This window comes from Neofelis nebulosa, chromosome 8 (assembly GCF_028018385.1).
Source record: "Neofelis nebulosa isolate mNeoNeb1 chromosome 8, mNeoNeb1.pri, whole genome shotgun sequence".
In the NCBI taxonomy this organism is placed as follows: Eukaryota; Metazoa; Chordata; class Mammalia; order Carnivora; family Felidae; genus Neofelis; species Neofelis nebulosa.
This window is the reverse complement of record NC_080789.1, coordinates 71856082-71867435: the sequence shown is the minus strand read 5'-3', so window position 1 is coordinate 71867435 and position 11354 is coordinate 71856082. Positions and strand designations below refer to the sequence as shown.

The 11354-nt window shown below is 35.7% G+C and overlaps 1 long non-coding RNA gene across 1 annotated transcript; it reads right to left on the bottom strand.

Annotated features, from left to right (window-relative positions):
- Nucleotides 1–310: 310 nt before the first annotated feature.
- Nucleotides 311–7257, bottom strand: LOC131519741 (uncharacterized). Its single transcript, XR_009265767.1, has 3 exons — nt 7129–7257; nt 1146–1187; nt 311–402 (listed from the first exon to the last, which is right to left on the bottom strand). It is a non-coding gene; the product is annotated as an uncharacterized LOC131519741 (long non-coding RNA).
- Nucleotides 7258–11354: the final 4097 nt, after the last annotated feature.

Genomic DNA, 11354 nt, shown 5'->3' with positions numbered 1-11354 from the left:
TGTTTATTATATTTAATATATAAATAGTGTATATTTATTCATGAGAAAGAAAAATATCAAGATGCTAATAAAAAAAAAATAGAGTGAGGAGAGGGGACAAAGAACCTGAGCAGATAGGTCAAAGAAGTCATACATACAAGACAGAAATTACTCACCTTCAGTAATAAATCAAGGAAACACAAATTATAGTGTCACAAAAACATTTCCCTACCAAGAACAAAGACATATATATATATATATATATATATATATATATATATATACATATATATATATATATATATATATATATATATTTTTTTTTTTTTTTTTTTTTTTAAAGTAAGAAGTTCAGGTCAAAATAGACCATTAAGTTTAAACTTGAAGGTACTGCTCCCAATCCAGGGCAGTGTTAGATTAAAGCTAAAAAGAAAAAGACATATCAGGATTCAAAAGGAAGATTAAACTCATGTATATTTTAAAAAGTTACAACAAACCACTATAAACTTTATGCTAATATATCCTTCAAATAGATATACAATTCTCCAAAAAAACTAAAAGACACAAGGGGCGCCTGCATAGCTTAGTCAGTTGAGCATCTGATATCTGACTCTTAATTTCAGTTCCGGTCTTGATCTCAGGGTTGTAAGTCCAAGCCCCATGTTGGGTTCTGGGCTGGATGTGAAGCATACTTAAAAAAAATTTTTTGGGGGGCGCCTGGGTGGCTCAGTCGGTTGAGCGTCCGACTTCAGCCCAGGTCACGATCTCACGGTCTGTGGGTTCCAGCCCTGCGTGGGGCTCTGGGCTGATGGCTCAGAGCCTGGAGCCTGCTTCCGATTCTGTGTCTCCCTCTCTCTCTGCTCCTCCCCTGTTCATGCTCTGTCTCTCTGTCTGTCTCAAAAATAAATAAACGTTAAAAAAAAAAAAAATTAAAAAAAATAATAAAATAAAAAAAAATTTTTTAATTAAAAGGAACAAAATTAATGTAATAAGAAATAAAAAAACCTAGAAAGATGACCATTACATACATTTAGTCATTAAATTCTGGTCTCTAATAAAAATGTACATATATATAAAAACTTCCATGACCCAATGAGGAAATGATGAATTATTCAATAAGTGGTGCTTGGTAATTGGTTATGTATATGGAAAGATAATATGCTTACCTCATTTCATACACAGTAGTCAGTTCCAATTGGAAGTAAGATCTAAATAAAGAAAAAAATCTTTCAACATTTATATGACAATATATATAAAATTTCTTTATAACTCGTGATAGGGAATTAGTTTTCAATCATGATTCAAAATCTTAATTAAAAAATAAAACTTTGAATACATTAAAATTATTATAAAGCAAAATGGTAATCTTGGAGAGAAGTTAAATAAAATACTAAAACTGACCAATATATTGTATCTATAATATGGAGAGTATTCTTCAGTTTAGATGTCTGTTACTGGCAATATGGCAAACCAGAGACACTGAAAGCCTCCTGCTATAAACATATAAAAGTGTCTGATTAAATCCATACTTTCAAGTAAATAAACAACCCTGTGAGATAATAAAAATGTGCCAGTTCCAGGATCAAAACAAGAACAAAACTGCAGAGAGATAAGGAGGCTCTAAAACTTCTGGCCATATTGGTCTTGTAGAGCAAAGCATTCTGGGGATAAAGCTTTGGATTTGCAGTGCCAGGAGTCACACTGGAAACAGTCCTGAGATGCTACACCTTCAATGAGGTGGGTAAGCTAAAACACAAAACTGCAAGGAAAATTGGCCCTCTCATCCTTCACACTTTAGGTAGTGATTAATAAAAGTCTTCTGATCAATTACAGGACCACTGGCTAGCCTTGTATGGGTATAATGCCTGAATCAATATAAGTTGCATAATTTTAAATTCTTGAATCCAAAAAACAATGTAGATCTAGGTCTGTAATGCTCTTCAGTACCTAGCAAAAACGAATGCAGTTTAACTGTGGAGGAAGTATTATCCAATTCATGTTTCAAAAAATTCTTGCAAAAAAAAAAAACAATATCTAAAACAGGTCTCCTAGTACTGAAATTATCAGTTACAATATACAAAATAATTATGCCTTGTACACTTAATAAAAGATGGAAATAAAAAATATGAGCAGTGAAAAATTAAATAAGCAGGAAAATTTATAAAAGAACCTAAGAAAAGCCCTAGAAATGAAAAATTAAGTCAAAAACATAGATGATGGGTTAAGCATAACTGAAGAGAAAATTAATCATACCATCACAAAAAATTTCTCAGAATATAGCACAGAATTAAAATAAGGGAAATATTAAACCTTTATCAACATGGAAGATGAAGACAGAGATGGAAGAGGGGAAATATTTAAAAGAAAATGGTGCAAATTTTATTCAGAATTGATAAAAGTCATGAATCCTTAGATTCAAGAAGCCCTAAGAATTTCAAACACAATGTATAAATAAAAATTCACACCTGGAAATATCATAGTGAAAGTACAATGCATCAAAAATATTACTCTAAAGAAGAAAAAGAGAAAAGAGGGTCCTTAAAAAAAAAATCCTAATGAGATTGGCAGCTGATTTCCTAATAGCAAAGATGGAAGCCCTAGAACTCTGGACTGATATGTTTAAAGCCTGGAAATAAAAGTGAAAACCTAGAGTTCAAAGCTTAGCAACTCTATATTTTAATAGTAAGTGAAATAGTAAAACATTTTCAATTATATGAAAAAAAGTGTCAGTTAAAAAAATATAGACCTAAATGATTTCTTCTGTCTCACAAAAAATGTCTGAGGATTAAGAAAATGTTAAAAACATGGATAAATGTAAACAAAAATGAATATATAAACCAATTATAATTGTAGCATTAAATTAGTTGTAACATTAAAAATAAGCACAAGTATTAGATAATGAGTCTATTAAACCAGGAAGGAAATCATGGCACTAGAGTATTCTAAAGACCTTGGGGTAAATAGACTAACTTTTTAGTCTTTAACTATGCATGTCAATGTTTCTACTGTGAGATCAAAGGAAAAGAAAAAGATACACTTTTTTAAAGAAAATATACATTTTAAATGAGCGGAGGCTAGTAGAATGAGAAAGAAATAAGATGAAAAAATATCCTCAATCTATTTAATTGAAGGAAAGAGAGAGACAGGACAAGGCAAATTTAAATTTTCTCATAAGTACATACATATTCAGCACATTTCTTAGTGATTTACTCATTTAGTTCTCATAACAATCCACAATCCTAAGAGACAGGTAGTATTATTATCCTCATCTACATTTTACAACTGAATAATAAAAGTGTCACATATATATATATTTTTTAATTCAACTAAGGTACTTACAAGAAATATGATAACCTTAAATGTACTTTTTTAATTGGGATGAAAAACACATACTATAAAATTTATCATTTTTACTTGTTACTATTAAATACTACATTTGTTGTTTAACTTTTATAGGGCAAAATAAGGAAATAAAAAGTATAGATTTTGGAATGAAGAAGACTGTGAGGTATTGGCATAACATACACAAATAATAGCTCAAGGGAACACAAAAAGAATATAGAAATAGAACCACATGTATATCTTTTCTTGATTGTCATCAAAAGCACAAAGGCAATTCAATTAAGAAAAGTCATTTCAATAAATAATGCTGGAGCAACTTGCTAACTTTATAGGAGGTTGTGGGGGGAGTGGGTGGAAATGAACCTTAGGCCCTACCTCACTTTATATGGAAAGAGTTGGCATGGCTCCTCGACCTAAATGTCAAAGCTAAAATCTCAAAGTTTCTAAAAGAAAATAAATGCAAATATCTTTGCAACCTTTAGGATAGCAAAAATCTCTTACACTGTACACACATACACACAAATAAAAAGAGTAACCATAAAAATAATTGATAAATTGAATTTCATTGAGTTTAGAAGAAATTATTTCCAAAATATTTGATAATGGTTTTTATACAAAATATACAAAGAACTCATAAATCAGTTATGAAGATACAAAAAATCCAACTTAAAAAATGGGCAGAAATCTTGAAATGATAGTTTACAAAAAAAAAAAAAAAAAAAAAAAAGAATGCCCAATAAACCTATGAAAAGGTGCCTAACATCATTAGCCATTAGGGAAATGCAAATTAAAACTACAACATTACAGTATCACATCTACTACAATTGGTAAAATCAAAAGACTGATGAAGGTTTATGCTTCTGCAAAATTCTTACGTGATGGAATTTGAGGTGGAGCCTTTGGGAAGTAATTAGGCGTAGATGAAGTCATTGAAGTAAGGCCCCCATAAGGGAATTGATGTCCTTGTAAGAAGAGGAAGAGAGGGGCGCCTAGGTGGCTCAGTTGGTTGAGTGTTGACTTCAGCTCAAGTCATGATCTCATGGTTTGTGAGTTTGAGTCCAGCATCAGGCTCACTGTTGTCAGTGCAGAGCCCACTTTGGATCCTCTGCCCCCTCTCTCTTCACTCTTTCCCCTACCTTCCTGTCTTATCTTCTCCCTTTTCCTTACCACCATGTGATGACACAGGGAGAAAGTGGCCATCTGCAAGTCAGGAAGAGAGCTCTCATCAAGAACTGGAGCATGCCAGAACCTGCTCCTGACCTTGGACCAGCCCGATCTAGCCTCCAGAATTGTAAGCCCCTGAGTCTATGGTTTTTGTTTTTTTGTTTTTTCTTTTGGTAATAAAAGCAGTTTGAGCTGACTGAAACAACCAACAATAAATGTTTTTGAGGACTTGGAACATCTGAAAACTCATATATTGCTAGTGGAATATGCAGTGGTACAACCACTTTGGAATCCTATTTAACAGTTTCTTGTAAAGTTAAACACTATGACCCAGGAATTCCGCATCTAGGTATTAATCCAGTGCGAATCAAGAATATTCACAGAGGGGCGCCTGGGCTGCTGAGTCGGTTAAGCCTCTGACTTCAGCTCAGGTCATGATCTCACAGTTCGTGAGTTCGAGCCCCCGCGTTAGGGTTCGGTGCTGACAGCTCAGAGCCTGGAGTCTGCTTCAGATTCTGTGTCTCCCTCTCTCTGCCCCTCCCCTGGCTCAAGCTCACTCTCTCTCCCTCGAAAATAAACATTAAAAATTAAAAAAAAAAAAAGAATATTCACAGAAGCCTATTCACAGTAACCAAAAACTTGAAACAGTTTATTGATCAGCAGGAGATGGATAAGCAATTGTGATATACAACTCAGTCACTATAAATAAAATTTTGAAAACTAAAGCTGCCTCCAGTAAAATGGATGAATCTCAAAAACATTCAGAATCCAGACAAAAAAGAATGCAAACTGTGTGATTCTATTTATGTTGAGCCCAAGAATAAGGAAAATTTATCTATACTGATAAAAATCAGAAAGTGGTGGTGGTGGTCTGAACTGACTAAAAGGAACACACAAGAATTTTCTGTAGTGAAAGAAACTCGTCTACATTTTTATATATCGGCAGTTACATGGGGCTATAAACTGATTGACCTACATAATACTTAAAGGTCTGTGCATTTTATTGTATTCAGCTTAGACTTCAATTATATAAAAATTATTAAGCAAATGGATAACTAAAAATTCAGGCTGCTGACTCATTTTGAACAAATTCACCTTCGGGGTTTAATTCCTAAGCAGTGTTCCTCCCAGTGAGTAATTCAGACCACCTGCATAGAAATAACCCAAGAGCTGTGTTAAATATTAGATTCCAGTACCTTACCCACATCATATCAATCAGAGTAAAATGCATTAAGACTGCATGTTACATTTTCTATTTAGATAAATGGTCACCATTCTTATGTACCATTATTATGCTGGATATAAATTGATAAGAAAAATGTTACCCTAGAATGGTTTCTTTCTCTCCAATATTTTTCATTTCCTCTCTGAGTGCTGTATGAATGATGTTCCTGTATTTGTCTCTTTCTGTAAGAATAGAAAAGTCCTAGGCCCTAATGTGTTGGTGGAAAGAGCACCTTACAGGTTGAATCATTCTCCATTGGTCAGAAATAGTCAACACATTAACAGCCTGCTTAGAGTCAGCCTGTCAATGAAACCCATCAGAACATTTGGGGACCCTGGTTCTGGTAAGTCATAAATTGCTGTTTCCAGTTTTACTTTATCTGCATTCGTTAGTTCAATTTAAATCACTACCCAAACTGTATTGCACTGGCACCTCATTAGATTCCAAAATCCTTGAGGACAAGGATTCTTTCTCCAATGCCATTTCAATCTCAACATCTAGTGAGTCTTAGGTGCTTAGTAAATAATGGTAGATTCAATGTAAGAATTAATAAAGCAACAAAAACTGTCCTGTAGCATATCCCCATCTAATTCCTTATCCTTGCCACTAATCAGCATCTTTGGACAGAAATTTTCTACGGGTTACTAATTCATTCTATTTTACTCACTTGTAGCCTATGTATTTCATTTTGATTTCAGAATATTAGGAAAGAAGTAAGCCCTTTCCTGCCCCCAAGATGTGACCTTCCCTGATAGGAACTGTGGACCCCAAGAACACTAAACTGTTTGCAGTTCATTTGCACACATCAGAATGTTGCTTGCCTTATTGCTTTTGGTCATGGTCTCCCCCCAACCAAAAAGTCTTCTCTGATCCTTTGGTCTCAGCAGATTCAGCTGCTCCTCTCCCAGGTGCCTGCAATATCACATGCCCATCCCTGAAACTCTTTGTATCATTTTATATTAATCTGTACCATATTCCACATTTGTAGCTTTCTCTTTCATTAGAGTATGAGTATATTATGTATTGACCTCTATATAACTCTAACACATGCCTGTGCTTAACTCACATGATTTGAGAGAATGCATGCTGTCAAATGTTGAGTTCACACACAAAGTACCCACAGCATGTCACATATTGCTGCCTAATAATGCTGGGAATCAAATAAGATCATATCTCCTTCCGATGGTTACTAATTTTTTAAGTTTCAAAACTTTGGGGATGGGTTTGACATTAAAATCACCAAACTATTGTTAATGAATCTTTCTACTTCTTGTTTGGAGGGTGTGGGGGAGGGAGACATTTACCTGTGTCCAATCCTCTGGCATCTCTCCCATTCTCTATATGGAGTAACAAGAGCTTGGAGTAAGATAGTGACTATGAACATGGAAAGGAAAAAATGGCCATGAAACAATACTCACATGGTCATCAGCCCTGCTCATGCAGGAGGATGAAGAAAAGGCAAGAAGGATGCACAGATGGTTGCAAAGTATTGAGCCTGACAGCTTTCTGGGGTACGAAGGATGATCTATTTATTTGACAGAAACCTGCTGATAGCTTTGGCCTGTGGAGACAAAGGGATGTTATTCCAAGCAGAGGCCAGAGCAGCATGAACATCAGACAGTGACTTAGCCCTGAAAGAACTGGCCAGGAAACACTAAGGCCTGAGAGCTGAGATTGGCCACTTCCCTCTCTTTTATGTGTTGCCCAGATTTTCCTCCTCCTCTCCAAAGCTTTCATCTAGCTGAGTGCTACTCACCCTTCCAGGATGAGCCAAATATTTTTGTAGGGCTTTATAGTTCATGAAGCCCTGTCACATCACGGTCTCATCAACCCTATGCAATAGAAACACATTCCCATTTTATAGTCAAGGAATCTGAATGGTAGTAAGAGGCGGGATTAGGAGTTGAGCAGAGGGATTGTGAAGTTTTTTTCAATTTCTACTATTTAACAATATGTCAGTTTCTCTAGGAGACAGAGACAGGCCTTTTGACCCAAGGGGTCCATCTTTTGGGAGACAGCAAACATTAAATACATCAGATAATCAGAGAATAAGTGTGTGCATTGATAACTATATATTAGTAAGTGTATAACAGTACGTCAACATAGATTTCTGTAAAAAACCTGCCACGTTAAAATCCACCATGCCATTTGTGTAAAGAATCTTTTAAATATTTATTCAATCTTAGTGGCCAAAGACAGAATAATACAGAACTAGAGATTTTATGGAGATTTTATAGGACCTCTAGCCTATTTGACTATATAGGACCTCTATCTTGATAAGCTGAATTTCTCCACTTATAAACATGCAATTTTTTTGCCTTTTTCCAAATAAAATAAAGAACACACATAAAAGAAAAGCTCCATAAATTCAACACACGTTGTAAGAAAAAAAGAAAATAAGCGTATTTTTAAAATAATACATCTATTTTAACATTTTAATGTGAAACAGGAAGATGGAGTGCTTGATGTGTCAGAAATATAATTTAATATGTGAGTTTCATGTTTATTGACTTTCTTATATTAAAAATGCTGTACTTAGGGGGGCTCCTGGGTGGCTCAGTCGGTTAAGCGTCCAACTTCGGCTCAGGTCATGATCTCACAGTTTGTGAGTTTGAGCCCAGCGTCAGGCTCTGTGCTGACAGCTCGGAGCCTGGAGCCTGTTTCAGATTCTGTGTCTCCCTCTCTCTCTGCCCCTCCCCTACTCATGCTCTGTCTCTCTGTGTCTCAAAAATAAATAAAAACATTTAAAAAAATAAAAATAAAAATAAATAAAAATGCTCTACTTAGTAAAGCAGAAGAAACTAAGAATTGATTTCAAAAGGTAGTAATTTAGTTCTCCTAGAGGAAATCACTTTTGACCCTGATTTAAAATAATTTACAGAACATGAATGCTTTCTAAGGATCCATATTCTGCTTTTTGAGGATTATTTTTTTCCAAGCAGGTGTTAATTACAGTTTTTAGTCTAGTGTGGGTGGCAATGACAGGGGGTGCAGTTTTGAGATTCTTCTCTAAACTCACCCCAGTACCTCAGTTCTCAATGAAGCTGGAGTAAAATAGGCTTCGGTCTTAAAGACTTTTTACCAAATTCCATGGTGTTTACAAACAAAGCATTTTTTTTTCTTATCTTATCCTTGAAAAAATGAAAAACAGCTTCAAATCACTCTTCCTGGGTTATTCATTCAACATCTTCCTTCAGCTTATTGCCATCCAGGAGAGGAGTTCTCTGTCCAGTTGAATAACAGACTTTGGATTAAAAGAGTTCAAACAAGAACAAAGGAGGGAAGGTTCTATGTAAGAAGGGCTTGTGTTAGAGAGGGAGCAGATAATGCATTTGATTTTATTTATTAAATGAAGCTACCATCCTCTTCTTCCACCAAGGCTGTAGTGCAGAATATAGGAAACAGAAATGTCTAGAGGCCTATCTTGAAGAGGAGAAGACTGAGTCATCAAAGACACCCAGTTGTGTGTGGGAGTCATCACTGGGGGTTGAATTATCAGGCCAAAAACAACTAGGCATGGCTCAGTTTCTGGAGCTGTTTCATGTCAGGGTTAACTCCCACTTCAAAGAAACCCAGCAGACGGGAAATGAAAGTTCAGGACATCTTCCTTTGAATCTGTTTTCAAAATGGCTCATGCAGTTTGCTGGCTGGTATCTTGCAAAGGCATATTTCAATGTTCATCATTACTATTTGCCTTTTATCAAGAGCCAATAATATGCACTGAAGATGCACATGTACGTATAAATTACTATCCTTCACTTATGAGGTTGGTGATGATAACATTGCAATTCTTTTGGGAGAATATAGCTAGAAAACTCTATGAGTGACCCCCACACACCCTCAATAAGAAAACCAGGTCCAAATCAAGTAGTTGGAAAAGTTATTAATAAGAGATGAGAAGACTTTCAAGGGAAGACAGAACACCAGGAGCTGGATACAAGTTTCATGGAAGGGAGCAAAGAAGCATTTGAAGGAAAAAAGGAGAAAAGTAAAGACACCCCTTCCTCCCTCCTTCCTGTTCTGTTTAGTCAAATAGAAATAAGCAAATTTTCCCAAATGAATCATCCGTACCTTCTTGGTGAATAGATCTTCATCTTGTAAGGAAAATGAAATCTCTCTGAGCAGTTTCGGACTCTGATTCTTGGGCTTCTGATCCTTAAGCGTATGATGGTTTAAGGTTGATGTGTTCTCTCTTGCAGTGCCCCAGATCCTGTCTGTACCTGGTAATTCATGTGAGCACTAGTATGAAAGCAGGGACCATGATAATCGTCAAGAAGTCGGTTTAGGCTAGGGCCAGACAAAACTAACAAATTTAGAAGTTGCCAGGAGAGATCTCCTAGCACAGTAAAACAAACACATAAAAGAGCTCTCCTTGCTCTTTCTGGGAGCAGAGACCCTCTTATTCTTTTCTTGCAGGTATTCTGATCCTATAGCACTTCTTTCTCTTTCCGACTCTGTTCACAAACAGCATCTTCATTCTGGGCTCCCACAGCCACTAAACCAAAATGGGGAAAATCATGGTGAAGGAGATTCTAGCACTAACAAAATCCCTGCAGGCTCCTTGATGTTACCACTTTGACTCCTTCAAGGGGTCTTGCTGTTATTATTTTGCATACCTGAGTTAACATTTTCTTTCCTTGTCACATTCTTTCATGTTAAATATTTTATAGTATGAATTTTTCATCTAAATTTTTAAATAGTTAATGTACATGGTTCAAAAATTTAAAACATACTAAAAAGTACTTAAAAATTCTCACTTATAAAAACAATCACTCTTATCCAAGGCTCCCAGTTTCTCACCTAGTTCATACCTCATTATACATCCCACTGTCTGAATGACAGCCTTGCTGGATAAAGGTTTTGGGGGGGGCATATTTTTCCTCTTCAGCACATTGAATATTTCCTACTACTCCCTTCTGGTCTGCCAAGTGTCAGTGGACAGGTCGGTTACTACCTTTATGTGTCTACCCTTGTAGGTTAAGGCCTGTTTGTCCCTAGCTGCTTTCAGAATTCTGTTTATCTTTGTATTTTGCAAGGTTCACAGCACAGATTCACTGTGATATGCTGTGGAGAAGACCTATTCCTGTTACATCTGAAGGGAGTTCTCTGTGCCTCCTGGATTTGGATGTCTGCTTCCTTCCCAAAATTAGCGAAGTTCTCAGCTATAGTTTGTTCAAGTAAACCTTCTTCCCCTTTCTCTCTCCTCTTCTTCTTCTTCTTCTAATTCTTCTTCTTCTTCTTCTTCTTCTTCTTCTTCTTCTTCTTCTTCTTCTGGAACTCCTATGATACAGATATTATTACATTTCATTGAATCACTTAGTCCTCCAATTCTCCCCTCATGGTCTAGTATTTTCTTCTTTTTCTCTCAACTTCATCATTTTCCATAATTTTATCTTCTATTTCACTTATTGTCCCCTCTGCTTCCTCCATTCTTCCTGTCACTACATCTAGTTTATTTTGCACCTCATTAGCAGCATTTCTTAATTTGTTGTAACTGTTTCTTAGCTCCTTGATCTCTGCAACAATAGATTCTCAGCTGTCTTCTATGCTTTTTTTTCTAGCCCAGCTATTAATCTTATCACTATTATCCTAATTTTTTAAAATCAGATGTATTGTTTATATCTGTTTTGAGCTATTCTCTGTC